Consider the following 18,632-nt stretch of genomic DNA (forward strand, 5'->3'; position numbering starts at 1 on the left):
CGATTAAAAGGATCTGCATATAACTCCTTCCCTGGGGATAGACAATAGAAAAGTGGGTGAAGGCTGACATTGGACAGTGTAAGACATGACAAAATAATAATAATTTATAAATTATCAAGGGTTCATGAGGGAGAGTGGAGTGGGCAGGGAGGGGGGAAAATGAGGAGCTGATACCAAGGGCTCAAGTAGAAAGCAAATGTTTTGAGAATGATGATGGCAACAAATGTACACATGTACTTGACACACAATGGATATATATATATGGATTGTGATAAGAGTTGTACAAGCACCCAGTAAAATCATTTTAAAAAAATAAATTAAATGTGAAATGAACTAAAAAAAACAGTTGGTGAAGGGAGACATTGGATAGTGTAAGACATGACAAAATAATAATAATTTATAAAGTATCAAGGGGGGGGAGGAAAAATGAAGCGCTGATACCAAGGGCTTGAATAGAAAGAAAATGTATTGCAAATGATAATGGCAACATATGTACAAATGTGCTTGACACAATGGAAGGATGTATGGATTGTGATAAGAGCTATAAGAGCCCCCAATAAAATTATTTAAGAAAAAAACGCCTTTTATTTCGTATCCAAGCTCTGAGCTGCAACTCGACCAGAGCTCTTCAGGAAGTGCTTACACTATTTAGACTCAGTTCATTAGGGACCTTTTATTAAAAAGTAATGAATATTCCTTTTACCTTCCACTTGATTCCTCAAATGTGATTGCTACAATAAAATTATGAATATATGAATAACTTGCATATATTACATTTTTGGAATGACTCTAAAATCGTTACCACGCATTTTAAATGCTGACATTTTCTTTCTTTTAACTTCCTGATTAAGAAGTTTTCAGGAATTGAGAGCATTAACTCTGAGGGCTGATTAACATAAATCTCTTTATTTATAGAGATCAGATTGCATCGCTGATGCAAGTGGCAGGATTTTAATATGTATTTGAGGCGACTCCAGTGTTTCCCTTAATATATTTCCATTGTATGCATGACAACACACAAACTCACTAGTTTTAAATGGATGCTTTTTGCAAACGTTAATGCATCAGTAAGCGAAGCAAGTGTGTTTTGTTGTTGTTTTTATTATTTTAACAGTTGTTGAGCAGGTTGGTTTTGACCGTGTGATTTTTTTCAAAGCTTTCTCCCACAATTGTAACTGTGGACTCGAATGTGTAGCTTCGGGACTCTGGTCTCAATTAGCAACAAACGGTAGCCTCGATAATGAAAGTTCACGTCTCTGGGACGCGATGGGGTGCGCCCACCTCCGTGCAGTCACGTCCAACTCCCAGAGAACAGTGCAGAGTTTCCCGGCTGTGAGTCTTTATGGAAGCAGACAGCTGCAGGGTTCCCCCTCAAAGCCATCTGTGGGTTTGAACCGCACACCTTGCTAGTGAATAGCCCAACACTTAATCCATGATACCACCACTCACCCCCATCAAGGTGATTTTGCTTCACAGTGACTCTAGAGCCCAGAAGATAATTGAGCCCTATGATTTGGGGAGCTTGAGGTCTTTATGAAAACCTAATCTGTTTCCCTTGAAATGGGTGGTGGGTTTGAATTGCCAGCCTTGCAGCTAGCAGCACAAAATGTAGGCCACTGGGGCTCCGCTAATATGTTAGGCCTGTGTTCCATGCTTTGCATTACTTCTCATTTAATGCTCAGGCCAGTCTTGTAAAGTTGGTGAAATCATTTCCTCCATTTCACAGGTGAGGAGACTGAGGCTCAAAATGAGAGTGAGAGGCTGGGGAGCTTGCCCAATGGCCAACAGCCAGTATACAGTAATGTGGAAGGTTCAAAGTACAAAAGTGAGCAGCTTTGATTTGAGTTTTTAAAAAGGTCAAGGGTAAAGAGGAAGCAGATCAGATGGAACGTGCTCATTCAGAGAGAGAAAAAATGAGAGGGCAATGAACTCAAGATAAAGTAAGCATATAAGATTCTCTGGCTCTACAACTCAATCAAGGTACACATTAAGGCCAAAGATCTGGAGAGACATTTTTTCGAAGCAGATATGCAAAGACTGATAAACACACGTAAGAGGTGCTCAGTGGCATTAGTCAGCAGGGAAATGCAAATCAAGACCACAATGAGATATCACTTTACACCCACAAGGATGCCCAAAATGAAAAAAGACAGCTAAAAATAAGGGTTGGGGAGTTTGTAGAGTAATCAAGACCCTCTCCACCGTTGGCAATGTGCTTCCTTGAGAAGCAGTTTGGCAGTTCCTCATCTAGGGAACCACAGAGTTCGCATGACTCAGCCATTCCATCCCTGGCTATCTACCCAAGGAAACTGAAAACATAGGCGGGGTTACCCCCTCCCCCCAAAATGGAATTTTTTTCAAATCTATGTACTTGACCTTTTTTTTTTTACAAAACAACCTTATCACCTTCAAAGCACTCTCCATTACACTCAGTACATTTGTTAAATCTGTGATTCCATTCTTGGAAACATTTTTCAAACTCAGCTGTTTGGATGACTGACAGGACCTCCCTAGTTTCTTTTTTTCCCACCTCTTCTATGTCATCAAATCACTTTCCTTTCATGTCCCTCTTCATTCGTAGAAACAAAAAGAAGTTGCACAGAGCAAGATCAGGTGAGTCATGTGTGTGAGGCAAGAGAGGCATGCTGTTTTTTTGCCAAAAACTGGTGAAATGAGATGGCTACATGAGCAGGTGCATTGTCATAGTGGAAAAACCCATCCCCCATCTGTGACAAATCAGGCCTCTTTGGTCACACACTTGTACACTATCTTTTCAGAACCTCTAAATAGAAAGCTTGATGAACAGCCTGACCTGGTGGAACAAATTCCAAATGTACGAAGAGCCAACATTTTCATCCATTCGGACAGTTGATGGACGGACGTCCAGAACAAGGTTTGTCATCAATCAACATTTCTCCATTTTACGAAATGAGAAAACCAATTGTACATTTGAGTTTTTCCCATAGGTCTGTCCTTGTAAGCTGTGTTCAACATCACGCCAGTCTCTGCGACATTTTTCCTGAGTAGGGAACAAAATTTCAGAGCCGCACGCTGTTCTCTTAAATTGGCCATCACAAAAAGGGAGTTTTGAGCAAAAGTGCTTTTATGAAAAACACTGTAACCAGAGAGAACCTTCCCAGGTGACACCACTGGATGCACTAACTCAGAGAGAGTTGCTCAATGCTTGCCTAGTGGGAAAATTATGTACTAAGAAAGCTCCACTCTGCCCAGAGTAATTTTGGGGGGTACCCCTTTGTATGTCCACACTGAAACGTGCACCCTAATGTTTATAAAAACACAACACACACTGCCATCAACTCCATGCTGTGGGTTTCTGAGACTATAACTGTTTATGGGAGTAGAAAGCCCAGTCTATCTCCCAAAGAGCTGGTGGTTTTGAACTTCCAACCACGTGGATCACAACCCAACATGTAACCACTACACCACCAGGGCTCCAACTAATGTTTATTGCAACATTATTTATAATAGTGACCTGGCAGGGGAGATACCATGATCAGGAAGGTGGTTTTCCCAGGGCGAGGCTCATCCATTGCACTCCGGGTGTGCTGACCCCTGCGATTTCCCCAAATGTGGGAAACTCGACTGCATAATTTGTGGTAGTGGGGGACTGCGTTTGCGCTCTCCCCTGAAAAATAAAGGTGGAAACAATCCAAATGTCTATCAATAGACAAATGGCTAACGAAATGTAGTCTCCCAATACAGTGGGATAGTATCTGTCTTCAAAAAGGAATGAAGTGCTGGAACACGCTTCAACATGGATGAACCTTGAAAACAGTAAGCTGTGTGGAAGAAATCAGTCACAAAACTCCACCTACTACATGATTTCTCTCATATAAAAGTCCAGAATAATGACATTGATAGAAACTGAAACAAAAAAACACCACCACCAAACTCACTGCCAGCAGGTTGATTCTGACTCAGCAGCCCTAGAGGATAAGGTAGAATTACTTCCGTGAGCTTATCAAACTGTAAGTCCTCACGGGAATAAAAAGTCTCGTCTTTCTCCAGTGGTGCTGGCTGGCAGTTTCAAACTGCTGACCTTGCAGTTAGGAGCCTAATGTGTAATCACTAGACCACCAGCGCCCCTCTAGAGGCAGAAAGGATATAAGCGGTTGCCTAGGACTGGGAAAGGGATAGGTAGTGAGGTGTGGCTGTGCAGGGGTATAGGGCTTCTTCTGGGGGTGATTAAAATGTTCCAAAGTTGGCGGTGGTGATGTTCGCACCTCTCCGTGACTATGCTTAAAATCCCTGAAGTCTATTCTTTAAGTGGGTTAACTGCATTGCATGTGAATTACCGCTCTGTAACACTGCTTCTAAAAGGTTCTCATGACTGATTGGATATAGGAGGTTGATTTTTTAAAAATATTTATTGAGGATTCATGTGTTGAACATGGAGATAGGCACTAAGAATACAAACGAGGAGTAACAATGTTTTGTCAAGTGGAAGAAATGCTATAAACAATTAAGCAAATAAAATAATTAGCCACAGTGACAAAATACAGGGAGAAAATGAAGAAACAAACAAAGCAAAAACAATTGTTGCTTTGGGACTGGCTTTGCATAACCAGGTCCTCATGCATAGAGTACAGGAGCTGTGATCTCTGTGGAAGCAGGCGTCCAGACCTTGCCTCCAGGGGACCTCTGGGGATATTCAAACTACCAAGCTCTAGGTGAGTGGTGGAGAGCAGTGTGTGCTCCCACAGAGAGGAAAAAAAATGGAGTGGTATTAATGTCACTGGGCTATTTCTAAAACAGTGGGGGGGGGGGTGCTATTTAGATGGTGGAGGAAGGCTCCTCTGCCGGGGGGCCACCTATGCAGAGTCTGGATGAATATAAAGGAATCTGAATTACAGTCATCCAGAAGAACAGAGGCAGCCAGTGAGTGCCAGTGTCCTGAGGCACAGCAGATGGAGTGAATGGGAGGGATCTTCAAGAAGGCCAGTGTGTGTGCCGTGTGTAGCAGTGTCTAGCTGCGTGACCTGGGCCAGCAGGAACCTCAGAGACTAATGCAATACATTTGGATTGTTTGCTCCAGGCATTGAGAAGACAGGAAATGATCCTGAACAGAATGGTGACAAGACCTGAATTGGGTTTCTGAAAGATTGCATCGCTGTGTCTGCCTGGCGAGAACAGACTGCAGTGGCAAAAGACAAGATGCCGGGGGGGGGGGGCTGTGGTCACCCCAAGAGAGCAGAAGGGGACTGAGGCTGGGGCTGAGGAGGGGTACAAAATGGACAGGCAGAAGCATAGGAAAGTGTGAGCCGTGTTTGGAAAGAAAAATAATAAAATTTGCTGAAAGTTTTGAGACAATTAATGAGAGGCTGAGTTGGAGAGGTTGAGGGCGAAGGTTGGGAAAGTGGAGAGAGAAGGCGTGACGTTGCATTTGAAAGCCCTGGTGAAGTGTAGTGGCACAAAATACAGAAGCTCAGTTGCATTCAGTTCCCCGCTGGTGGCCACAAAGTATGCAGATGCACTTTGTAGAGAGGCACCACCATCTGCAGGAGCCCTGATGGCTTAGTGGTTGTGAATTGGACTGCACGATCCAAAAGGTCACTTCTAAACCACCAACTACTCCGAGGGAGAAAGACAGGGCTTTCTACTCCCATAAGCAGTTAGTCTCAGAGACTCACGGGCAGCTCTGCCCTGTCCTGTGCGGTCACTAAGAGCTGTCATCGACCTGATGGCAGTGAGCTTGAGACCACCATCTGTCGGCTTCTCAGACATCGGGGCATTCATGGAGCGACCATGTGAGAAGCTATGCAACTGGTGTTTGAAATACCACCAGGGTCAACCCAGAGTGGCCGGATGCCTGAGGAGCTTCTGGACTAAGACAGACTAGTCTATGAAGAAAGGTCTGGAGATCTACTTCTGGAAACTAACATCACAACAGAATGTTGTCCAATTGGTGCTGGAAGATAAGCCTCGGGGTCGGAAGACACTCTGAATACACAGTGGCTGCAATCATAGACTCGGGCCACTGAGGGCCACGAAGATGGTGCAGGGCCAGGTAATGCTTTGTTCTGCTGTGTGTAGGGTTGCCATGACTCAGAGCCAACGAGGCAGCACCTAACACTAATTACAACAGAAATAGCTGCTCAAGGTGATATGATATCATCCCAAAGGGCCCGATGGAACCTCAGCCCTCTGATTGCTAGAAAACCCACTGCCGTTGAATTGATGCCCAACAGAGCAACCCTATGGAACAAAGCAGATTGCCCCATGGGGTTTTCAAGACTATACATTTTTTAAATCATTTTATTGGGGTCTCGTACAACTCATCACTATCCATACATACATCCATTGTGTCGAGCACATTTGTACATTTGTTGCCATCATCATTCTCAACATATTTGCTTTCTACTTGAGCCTTTGGTATCAGCTCATTTTCACCTCCTTCCCAAACCCTCTCTCCCTCATGAACCCTTGATAATTTATAAATTATTAACATTTTTTCATGTCTTACACTTTTCAATGTCTCCCTTCCCCCATTTTTCTGTTGTCTGTCCCCCAGGGAGGGGGTTACATTGTGATCGGTTCCCCCTTTCTCCCCCACCTTCCCCTTCCCCTCCTGGTACCACTACTCTCATTATTGGTCCTGAGAGGTTTATCTGGCCTGGATCCCCTGTTTTTCCAGCTCTTATCTGTACCAGTGCACATGCTCTAGTCTAGCCTGATTTGTAAGATAGAATTGGGATCATGATAGTGAGGCAGGGGCGGGGGGGAAGCAATAAAGATGGCTTATTTATCTCCAGGCCTTTAAGACTTCAGACACCATATCTTTTGATAGCTGGGCACCATCAGCTTTCTTCACCACATTTGATTATGCGCCTGCTTTGTCTTCAGCGATCATATCAGGAAGGTGAGCATCACAGAATGCCAGTTTAATAGAACAACGTGTTCTTGCATTGACAGAGTACTTGAGTAGAGGCCCAATGCCCATCTGCTACCTTAATACTAAACCTATGGATATATGCACATAGATCTATTTTCCCATCATCATATATAAATATATTTACATATGTACATGCCTGTATTTAGATCTCTACAAATGCCCTTTGCCTCCTAGTTCTTTCCTCTATTTCCTTTGACTTTCCTCTTGTCCCACTATCATGCTCAGCCTTCATTTGGGTTTCAGTAATTCCTCTCGGTTACATTGCCCTTGATCAAGCCCTACCAGGCCTCCTACAACCTCCTCACCACTGATTTTTGGATCCTTGTTGTTCTTTTTTCCCTGGGTTTGTTAACACCCACTTCCTTCTCCCCGCCTCCCTCTCTCCCATGTCCCCCCGCCCCCCCCACCCCGAAACACCAGTCCCATTGTTTTCTCCTCCAGATTGTTAATTCCACCTATCTTATCTAGATAGACCTGCAGACATAATAATATGTACAAAATCAAGACAGAGCAAAACAAAGCAACAAAACAACAACAACAAAACCAATGACAAAAAAAGAGAGAAGCCTGTAAATAGTTCAAGATCTGTTTGTTGACCTTTAGGAGTGTTTTCTGGTTGAGTCTGATGGGGTGCCACACCATGGCCCCAAAGTCTATTTTGGGTATTCCCCCAGGACTTCCTTGCTCTGCTCCCCTTGCTGTTCTGTTGCACACCCTTAGTGTTTTGTCTCGGTGTGGCGGGGTCAGATCGGGTGCAATTCCCACAGTGTGTCTCCAGTGTTGTCCCCCGTAGGGCTATGGCTCAGTGAGGGATGTCATGTCTCATAGTGGGGCTGGCCATATGGTCCTCTTTGTGCACTGGTTGCTCTGAGCAGGGATATCTTCCTCAAGACTTGGTGGGCCAGGATATGCGCCACTCTCTTTTCCGCTTCCTTCATTTGCTCCTGTGTGCTCTGATCAGATGTGTCCCTCTCCCTGAGCTGTAGCTTCAGTGCTATCCTCTGAAGTGAATTCTTCTGTGGGGAGAAGGGCTGTCCATGTAATTGAGATTGGGGCTGGCCCCTCAGACTGTACATTTTGACAGGAGCAGACAGCCTCACCTCAATCCTCCAAGCAGCTGGCAGATTTGAACCACACCTTGTAGTGCCCAGTCCAATGTTTAACCTACAGTGTCACCAGAAGTTCTTCATTGCTAGCTCGCACTCCAAAAAGTCAGATCATTCCCCTTCCTTGGACCTTACGTGTTCTTAAAAGGCCTCAAGCCCATTGCTCCTCTGGGAATCTGCAGGTGGAGTCTCCATGGTGGATTTCAGGGGCTCCCTCTCTGCTGTGACCTCAGTCTCTTTGTTAGTTCCACAGGTAAGAACAAGGGGCTTATGCTCACTGTGTAATATTCCATGGATTTCTTAATCTGTCTGAGAGCCTGCTATGCCTCTTGGGTCAAATAACTATAACTGAACACCCTTCTCACAGGGTGATTTAGACTTCAAGACACTATGATAGGTAAGGTCCTACTGGCATGCTAGCCGGCAACTGTCAGAAATCCAACTGAGACCAAGCTATGGCTCATGTGTCCTGGCAGACAATAACTGTGAACTCCTGTGGATAAACAGCTGGCGTCTGTCTGCTGTTATAATCATCTGGGGTCTCAGCTTCACAAACCCTGAGGATGTGAGCCATCCTGGCAATAATTAGTGCCACTTAAATGAGGAGGCAGAACCTAGTGCACAAATCCTCCTGGGGGGCCAGTCTGGAGAGAAGGAAGTTTTGGAGTGAAGCTAACGATGGATGAAGACTGGGAGCCTGTCAAGATCAAGAGGAGTTTTGGTAAATGGCATGGAAAATCCTTGGAGTACCCCAAGGAGGGTTCCTGGGCAGACCATCAGACAAAAATTCCCTGCTAGTGCGTGGATTCCAACTCATAGTGACCTGGTAGGCTCTTGATGCTGTAAATCTTTACAGGAGCAGAAAGCCTAATATTTCTCCGACAGAGCAGCTGGTTATTTGAACTGCTGACCTTGTGGCTAGTAGCCCATTTTGTAACCCACTACTCCACCGGGGATCGTGGGTGGCTGTGTTAGGATGTGCTACTGGGACTAGGCTTCCTATGATATTCCATCTAGATGGCTACTGAGGTCAGGGTCCCTGGGGTGTGTTTGATGATTAGGGTGAACTATTGAGCTTTAGTCGATTAATATGGCCCTTCTAATCACAGTCCCTTTGGTTACGTGCTGTAAATTCTAGCCTCTCTGCCTGTGGTCCAATGCCCAACTTCACATGCATATAAAGCAATAGGAAATTTTTGAAAATTGAAAACTGCATGGCTGGACATTGAATAAAGAAGACCAAAGAAAAATCTAGGCATTTGAATTGTGGTTCTGGAGAAGAATATTGAAATTACCATGGACTGCTAAACTATCTGTCTTGGAAGAAGTACGGCCAGAGTGCTCCTTAGAGGCAAGGACAGTGAGACTTCATCTCACGTACTTTGGACGTGTTGTCAGGAGAGGCCGGTCCTGATCTCCCCTGACCTATTTGGTAAAGGGGAGGGGCAGCGAAAAGAGGAAGGCCCTCAAGGAGATGGATGGGCACCATGGCTGTAGCTATGGGCTCGAGCACAGGGATAAATGCGTGACTGGCACAGGACCAGGCAGTGCTTTGTTCTGTTGTGCATAAGGTCACTATGGGTCAGAATCGACTGAATGTCACCTAACAACAACAATATTCCTGTGGTTAAAATCTCATTCTGGAAGGATTTCTCTATTATGTTATTTATAGGCAAGATCTGGTGGGCTGTATTTTGAGACTCCAGTTTGCTAGAGGATATGGATCAAGTCAACACCATGCGCTTCCTTGGAGGTGTGGTCTGTGAGAGATAAAAACAACCCCTCCATATAAGAGAGGTGTCTCAGAAGCAAGAAGAGAGGACATTCCTGCGGCCATCATGGAAGAAGAGCTACCATTGGAGCATGTTCAAAGTCCCTGGCTAAAATGATGGCGTCTGAGACCAGGGGCACCAGAGGCTGCTCTATTAGAGACCGTGGACAGAGGCAAGGTGCCAGGCTAAGACAGAACAGAGGGGCTATGCCACTGAGGCTTGAAACAGTGTGAAGGAGCAGCAGGCAGACTTCCTGGCCTATGGCGACATAGCCCAGGGATCATGTGGTGGAGAGGGCCAGAGACAGAGAGAGACTTGACTCCTGGCTGAGGATAGATGTGTTAGCTTGTTCAATTTCTAAATAAAATCCCTTAATCATGAGTATTGTCTGTGAGTTCTCTGTGGCCATTGCAACGGATTATCATACTCAGTAGAGAAGTAGAATGTTGTGGGAGAAATGGTTGGTGTCAGGATAGCGTAATGAAGAATGGAAGGTGGAGGCATCTCTGACCTCTGCCTCCTGGCAATGCGCTTTGGCCTGGTAAGAAATTGGACGCTCCTCATCTACTGTGTAGCCAAAGGAGGTCAGATATCACCGATGTGCCTTTTTTGCAACTATGTGCCATATTTTCCTGCATATAATGACATAATGCATAAGAACATAAGGCACATGACATATAGCACACATAGTATGCATAGGAAACTAATGCATTAGGGATGTGCAGTTTGCTAGATCATGTGTGCATCATATGTGCAGAATATAATATAACAAAATTTTCTATGAGAACCTTTAAACACACATACACATACACACACATTCTAGTCTTCCTGTTTGGGTCTCTGCTTCTCAGTTCTTGCTAGGCTGCAATCCAGGTCTTAGTCCAAAGTCTATGATCCCCTCTGCAGACTCTCCTGGGAGCAAACCGAGTGTAAGTTGGCACAGGAGTTGAATATTTTGACAACATCTAGGTCCATAAAGAGTGTTGGACTGGGGCTTCTGTTTCTGGCTGGCTGCCAGCTGGGGTCCCCCGCTGGTGGGTTTCTCCCACCTGGCAGCTCATAACAAGACTGCCTACTTCACTGATACTCAGCAAGAAGGCAGAGAGAATACTGGGAGGAGTGAAGTAAAACTAGTAAATGAATCCCAGGAGTGCTAGCCGTTGCTTTAAAAACTGTAGTAAAAAATACATTTCAAAAATTTCCCATCTTAATCATTTCTAAGTGTAATGCTACCGGCAGCGACTGCCTTCTCCGTCATCCTGGTCCATTTCCAAAAGCTGTTCATCACTCTCAACAGAAACAGACTGGCCTTTTCAACAATTCCCCTTTCCCCTGCCTGCTTAGCCAACACATAACCCCCTATACCACTGCGTGCCGCAGGCTTCTCCAGAGAAGCAAAACTAGGACATTTATGATTATATATATTTATAGATACAAATAAAAGGGTAAGTTTCTATAGAGAAAGGGACTATACCAGCAACTCAGGCCACGCAGCAGACAGAGAGCTCAGTCCAACTCCCCTTCGGGGGACAGTTTATGCACTGAAGGTCCTTCTAACTTGTGCAGCCAAGGAAGCAGCCGGGAGGAAGATGAAATGGAGAGGGGCAGCAGAAGCCCAGTAGCGCAGTTTAGCGAAGCAGGTCCTGCTGGAGACTCACAGGGTAGCGATGTTAAGTGGTTGGCAGAACGTGCAGTGTCTGGAGTCTTGGCAAGATGAGCAGAGTCGGCACACACAGGCAGCAGACATGGCAGGGGGGCGGGGGGGCAGCATCACATTGTGAAACAGCAAAGCACAGTTACATGGTCCACTGTGGTCCACGGGTTGGCTCGGTCCACGGGTAGTACACCACCGTGATGAGGCAGCACAGCTTAATCAGGCAGCACACTGGTCCGATCACCAGGGAGAGAGAGGGGCCAGCCGCGGCAAGCCATTTATCTCGGCCACAGGTCCAAAAGAGGTCATCAAGCTGTGACCTGATTGACAGGCTAAACTCCACCCATATCTTCTTACAGGTGCCACGTTGGCACAAAAAACCTATCACAACCACCAAGGGCTTAAGCACGTTCTTGTCCCTCTCAGATCACAGCAGCTTCAGCTGTGAAACAGTGAGAGCCCACCATGGAGAGAAGGTGGAGTGGGGGAAGTGCATGGCTACTATGTCCAAATGGCCGAGGAGCTGAGGAAAGATCCAGATATGGCTAACAGCCGGGGTTCGGGGTGGGGGGGTGGGGTGGGGGGGCAATATCCTGTCTGCCTTTGGAATGAATAAGAAACAAGTAAGAGCATATGGTGGAGCAGAGCTTTTGGGTCTCTGGAGACCACCTGTGGCCCAGGGGAGACTGGCGCTGGCTGAGTCACCCTTGTGGGCGATCGTTTTTTCCTGCTGGTAGAACAAGAACAGAGCTCCAGGGAAGGGCACATGGAATGTGAGTGGATGTTTGTCCGCTAGAGGCCACCGGAATGAAGACTTCCTAAACAACATCACTGGATAAACTTTTCCTCGCTGCCATCTGGAAGAATTGAAAGAGAAGTTGGTGATTTTTTTTTAATCCAAAGATGGTATCTCTCTTACTCCTAAAAGCTTTACACATAAAATGACACACTGTTTGGGAATGATTTCAAAACAATACACCCCCTCCCATTGCTGTTGGCCAATTTTAACTCAGAGCAGCCCACCTTGCTGCCATAGAGCCAATACCAACTCATAGCGACCCTATGGGACAGGGTCAGACCGCCCCTGTGAGTTTCCCAGAGTGCAGTTCTTCACGGGGCCAAAAAGTCCTGTCTTTCTCCCATAGAGCAACTGATGGTTTCAAACTGCTGACCTTGCAGATGGAAGCCCAACTCATAACCACCATGCCACCAGGGCTCCTTTAGCAACTTTACAGGAGAGTAAAACTGCCCCCAAAGGGTTTCTAAGACTGGAATGGAAGAGATGAGAGAGTACAAGAGCTGAACAGAAAATTTCAAAGGGCAGCTTGAGAAGAAAAAGCATTTGAATAAAAGATTCAAAGACCTGGGGTTAGGAAACCAAGAGTAGGATTATGTGCCAGCTGAAGAAATTATTCAAGCCTAAGTTGTAATGTTGAAGGATTCTATGGACAAGATAGTAAATGACATAGAAGCATTAAAAGAAGATGCCAGGATTACACCAATTCTCTGTAGCAAAAATAACTGATCAGGCCATCAACCATTTTAAGAGGTGGCATATGATCGGGAGTCAAAGGTATTGAAGAAAGATGCTTAAACAATACTGAAGGTGAAATTTGAGGCTCCAGGAATTGAAGATATAGTGACTCAAATGTTTCAATAAACTGATGCTGGGCTGGAAGCACCCATCAAGAAATCTGGAAACAGCTACCTGACCAACTGACTAGAAGAGATTCACATTTGGCCCATTCCAAAGAAAGGTGATCAACCCCGCAGAATGTGAACATTATGGACTACTATCATTAATAATATCATACACGGGCCATCAGGTAGGCTGTGTGCGGGACATTCGTCCCTCTATCCATGACTCACCCTCTTTTGCCTCAGCCATCGGAGCTTGAGGGCCTTGCTTTCTCAGAGCTCTTCTTTCTTGCTACGCTTCCAGAGTTCGGCCAGGATGCAGGGCAGCGCAGATAGGGACAGGTGAGCCCCAGAATGGGCTGAGGGAAATAAATACATACATACATACATACATACATACATACATACATACATACATACATAAACAAGGAAGTGCCAAAAATTCAAGTCAGATTCAGGACGTGGGATAAGGGATATCATTGCAGACGTCAGAAAGATCTTGCCTGAGAGCAGAGAATACCTCAAAGACGTTTGTCTATTTTAGTAACTATACAAAGGTATTAGGCTGTGTGGATCAGAGCACACATGGATAAGACCGTACAGAATGGAAATTCAGAACCCTTAGTTGTGCTCATGTAGAACCAATACAGAGACCAAGTGGCAGTCGTTCAAGCGGAACAAGGGGATACTGTGTGGTTTAAAATCATGAGAGGCATTTGCCAGGCCTGTGTCCTTTCATCATAGTCATTCAATCTGTATGCTGAGCAAATAATTAGAAAAGATGAACTATATGAAGAAGAGCGTGACATCAGGATTGGAGGGAGACTCGCCAACAACCTGTAATCTTCCGATGACACAATCTCCTGCGCTGAAAGCCACGAGGACTTGAAGCACTTACTGATGAAGATCAAAGACTACTGCCTTCAGCATGGATCACTCCGCAACATCAAGGAAACACAACATCACGATCAACCAGAAAAGATGCACGTTGTCAAGGACTTCATTTTACTTGGATCCACAGTCACCATGCCACTGCCATAGAAACAACCATCAGAAAATCAAACAATGGATTGCATTAGGTAAATCTTCCACCTAAGACCTCTTGAAAGTGTTAAAAGGAAGGATGTAACTTTAAGGACTAAGGTGTGCCTGACTCAAATCATAGTCTCTCCAATCGCTTCATATATATGCAAAAGCTGGGCACTAAGTAAGGAAGAACAGAAAATCGGTGCCTTTGAATTATCATGCTGGCAAAGAACATTGAGCAAACCATGGGTTGCCAGAAGAACAAGCAAATATGTCTTGGAGGATGTACAGCCAGAATGTTCTCTAGAGGTAAGGATGGTGAGGCTTCATCTCACATACTTAGGACATAGTATCAGGAGGGACCAGTCCCTGGAGAAGGGCATCATGCTTGGTAAAGTAGAGGGTCAACGAAGAAGACCCTCAATGACATGGATTGGCACGCTAGTTGCAACAATGGGTTCTAACAATGGAATGATTTTGAAGATGGCCCGGGTTTGGGCCGTGTTTCATTCTGTTATGTATATGAGATCACTAAAAGTTGAAACTGACTTGAAAGTACCTAACAATGTGCTACATGCTGAGAACATACAGATGGATAAGAAATTAGAGCGAAACTCCATGGAGGCAGTTATTGGTTTTTCTGCATTAGATTCAGTATGCCAGGTGGGTGGGTGGGGGGTGATTTAAATACACTCATTGCCATCAAGTCAATTCTGAATCACCGTGACCCTATAATATAGGGATAGAACTGCCCCCATGGGTTTATAAAACTGTAACTCTTTTTTTTTTTGAAACTGTAACTCTTTATAGGAGTAGAAAGCATTGTTTTTCTCTCAAGGGATTGCTGGCGCTTTCAAACCGATGACCTTGTGGATCACAGCCCAAAGCGTAACCACTATACCACCAGGGCTCCTGATACATCATAGGTAATACATGTTTATGGACAGGAAGGAAGAGCAAGAAAGAGGACAGCAGATAGGAAGGAAAGAAGGGTGGAAAATAGAACCTCCCCCAAGGGGCCCATAGTTACTCACAGGCTCGCCCATAGTTCCTCACAGCCTCGCCCATAGTTCCTCACAGCCTCGTGCAGACACGACTTTTCTGGGAGCCTGACTGTGCAGAGAACTCCGGGGAAGCAAGCTCTGAGCAGGTAGGAGCTTTGCATACTGATCTCCCAGCTTCATGGTATCTTATTTCTTTTCACAGAGAACTCACATGCAAAGTCGCTGTCACTGGAGCCATCTGTAAACTCCGCCTTCTCCAGCTTTGGAGAGCCTCCCTCTTCCAGGCCAGGCAAATGAGAACCCGAGTATTCGGGTTGGGGAGGGAGAGTTAGGAATGTTTATACCTCCAAGCTGGATCGTAGAGAGCCAGAAAATCTTAGAAAATGATGCATTCCGTCAACTTTCCGGGAAAGTGGCTTCTGACAACTCAAAGGTGACACCCAATGTCGCTATAGAGAACTACACAGAAACCCTAAGCTGGTGCCAGAAGGGGAGCAAGACAACGTGATTCCTTCCACTGTGTACCGGTTGGTTCCATGAGGGTCTCAGAGGAGCCGCCTCCACGGAGGAGACCGTGCCAGGAGCATGCTAAACACAGACCTTCAGACTCAACTACATCCAAAGTCCAAAGCAAGGTGAGCTTCCTTTTCAGGACAGCTGTCCCTCTTCTCTGTGATGTTTTAATGACCCGGCTTCTTCTTGGGTTCCTTTCTGATGGCACTTGCTTAATGACAGTCACATTTGAATAGCAGGAAGACTCAGAGTCAGGCTACAAACTTGACAGAGGCTAACCATCTAAATAGGACCTTCAGTCACACAGATCTGGTTGGGCTCTGCTTTGCCTCTCCCAAGAGAGGTAGCCCCGGACCTATAGTTTCACTTCCCTAGGCTTGGTTTTCTCAATCGGAAAACAAGATGATTGTGCCAGCCTTACAGGGTGGTGGTGCAGATGAAATGAGATCTCCTACACACATAAACTAAAAACAGAATTCAGTAAGTACTGATGTTGTCACTAGTACACGCAACACTCACTTAACCCGAACTGAAACCTTATCTTCTAACCAAAACACTGTCTTCCAGATTTGAAGTCTGTTTCATTATAAAAAACAAACCAACCACTGGCCATTGGCTCTTCATTTTTGTTAAGTATTGTCGAGTCAGTTCTGAACGCAGTGAGCCCACGTGTGCTAGAACAAAACTCGCAAGGCCCCGTGCCATTCTCGATCATGGCCGAGCCCTTCTTGCAGCCCCTGTGCCAATCCGTGTCATCAAGGCCTTCCTTTATTCCACTTTCCCACGCATGATGCCCTCCTCCAGGGACTGGTCTCCCCTGATGACACGTCCAAAGCAAGTGAGATGCAGTCTCACCATCCTCACCTCTAGGGAACATTCTGGCCACACTTCCTCCAACGCATATTTATTCGTCTTTCTGGCAGTTCATGGTATGTTCAATAGTCCATATTCTTTACCAACATTATAATTCAAAGGCATCGATTTTCTGTTCTTCCTTACTCGGTGTCCAGCTTTTGCATGCATGTGAGGTCATTGGAGAGACCAGGATTGGGGTCAGGCACATCTGAGTCCTCAAAGTTACATCTTTAGCTTGTAACACTTAAAAAAATCATTTTATTGGGGGCTCATACAGCTCTTATCACAATCCATACATTCATCATTGCCTCTTAACACTTTTAAGAGGTAGATTTACCCAATGTAATACATTGTTTGATCCTGATTGCTGTTTCCACGGGTAGTGACTGCAGGATCCAAGTAAAGTGAATTCCTTGGCCACTTCTTCTGTTGATCTGATGTTGTTTATTGGTTTAGTTGGGATGGTTGTTATTTTCTTAGTGTTGAGAGGTGGTCCTTGCTGAAGGCTGTAGTCTTTGGTCTTCATCAGTAAGTGCTTCAAGTCCGCTTGGCTTTTAGCGAGGGAGGGTGTATCGTTTGCATACTGCAGGTTGTGAATGAGTCTGCCTCCTATCCTGAGGCCACACTGTTCTTCATACAATACAGCTTCTCAGATTATTTGCTCAACAAACAGACTGAATAAATATGGGAAAGGACGCAGCTTTCGTGATTTTAAACTTTGCAATATCTCCTTATTCTGGTTGAACGACTGCCTCTTAGTCTTTGTACTGGTGCTGCTCGGAAATCCCATTGTGTGCAGTGGTACCCAGAGTGTGCCATGGTCTTCTCTTTCTTTCCGTGTGTCAGGCTGTGGTGGCCGGCATGTCGCTGTGATGCTGGAAGCTGTGCCACTGGCATTTCAAGCCTGGCAGGTCATCCAGGGAGACCGATTTCAGGGGAGCTCCTAGACTAAGGCAGACTCGGGAGAAGACAGAGATGGTCTCCTCTGAGTGGTTAGCTGTGGGAAACTCATTATCATAGCAAACTAATATCCCCCGTGACATAAACTGGTGTTTTTCATCCTGTCTATGCCTCACATGCATTAAAACGTCATCATATTTTATATTACTAAATATTTCATGGACTATAGTTTCATGCGCACAGCACCCAATGAATAGGCAATATTCAATCACCATTGTGTAAGTGGGGAAACTGAGCTCTGCTGGGACAAAGTGGCAAAGGTCATGTCCCAATAAGTGGTCCCACTAGGATTCAAGTCATCTGGTTTCACAGCCCTGGTGGAATCACTATTTCATAGTAGCTCAGGGTGTTGTGAAGCTCATGGTGACTGTTCAAGATGAAATGGACCCACTTTAAAAATTGGCCAAGGACCTGCCTAAATAGACATTACTCTGAAGAGGGTATGCGAATGGTGTCACGAGCCACCAGGGAAACAGCTAGACAAAACCACAATACGCTCTCACTGCACACCCAGGAGAATGTCTGTCACCTAAAGGCAGACAAGGAAAGGTGCTGTCAAGGGGACTCTGGGCCCCTTGTCCACTGCAGGCCAGAATGTGAAACGGTGCAGTCCTCTGGAAAACACTCTGGCAGTTTCTCAACAAGTTAAGCAGAGAGTTACAACTTTCCCCCACAACCATCAAGCCGACTCCTGTTCATAGCGATGGTATAGGACAATCTAGAACTGCTCCATGAGGTTCCCAAGACTGCAGACAGCCTCCTCTTTTTCCAGTGGAACAGCGAGTAGGTTCGGGTGACATTCTTTGTAGCCATCAAAGCATGGACATAGTCCAACTGATGCATGACAAAATGCCATATACCACGCCGTGGAGTGCGTTCCACTACAGAAAGGAATGAGGTGTGGACATGTGCTGCCCTGTACTTAAACCTAAGGACAGCTGTGTAGAGAGCACAGAACTTCAGAGGGTCGCTCTGGGTCGGAACCACCTCAATGGCACCGAGCAAGGACAAGAGCATGGGCGAACCTGGAAACATGAAGCTAGGAACCAGCCCTTTTTAGCCCACATATTGTGTGATTCCACTGTCAGGAAATGTCTAGAAAAGCTAAATAAATTAGTAGCTGCCGAGGGCAACCGGAAAGTGGACAGTTGGCACCCACCCAGTGATTCCTTGGGAGAAAGGCTTGTCAAT

At 45.5% G+C, this 18,632-nt stretch overlaps 1 protein-coding gene and 1 non-coding gene across 2 annotated transcripts in view; one reads left to right on the forward strand and one right to left on the reverse strand.

The window, feature by feature from the left end:
- TNFRSF17 (TNF receptor superfamily member 17) overlaps window positions 1-18,632 on the reverse strand; it is a 185,874-nt gene that overhangs the window by 47,843 nt on the left and 119,399 nt on the right. The gene's annotated exons all lie outside the window — the stretch shown is intronic.
- On the forward strand, window positions 3,486-3,649 carry LOC142423567 (U1 spliceosomal RNA). Its single transcript, XR_012779194.1, has one exon. It is a non-coding gene; the product is annotated as a U1 spliceosomal RNA (small nuclear RNA).

This window comes from Tenrec ecaudatus, chromosome 12 (assembly GCF_050624435.1).
Source record: "Tenrec ecaudatus isolate mTenEca1 chromosome 12, mTenEca1.hap1, whole genome shotgun sequence".
In the NCBI taxonomy this organism is placed as follows: Eukaryota; Metazoa; Chordata; class Mammalia; order Afrosoricida; family Tenrecidae; genus Tenrec; species Tenrec ecaudatus.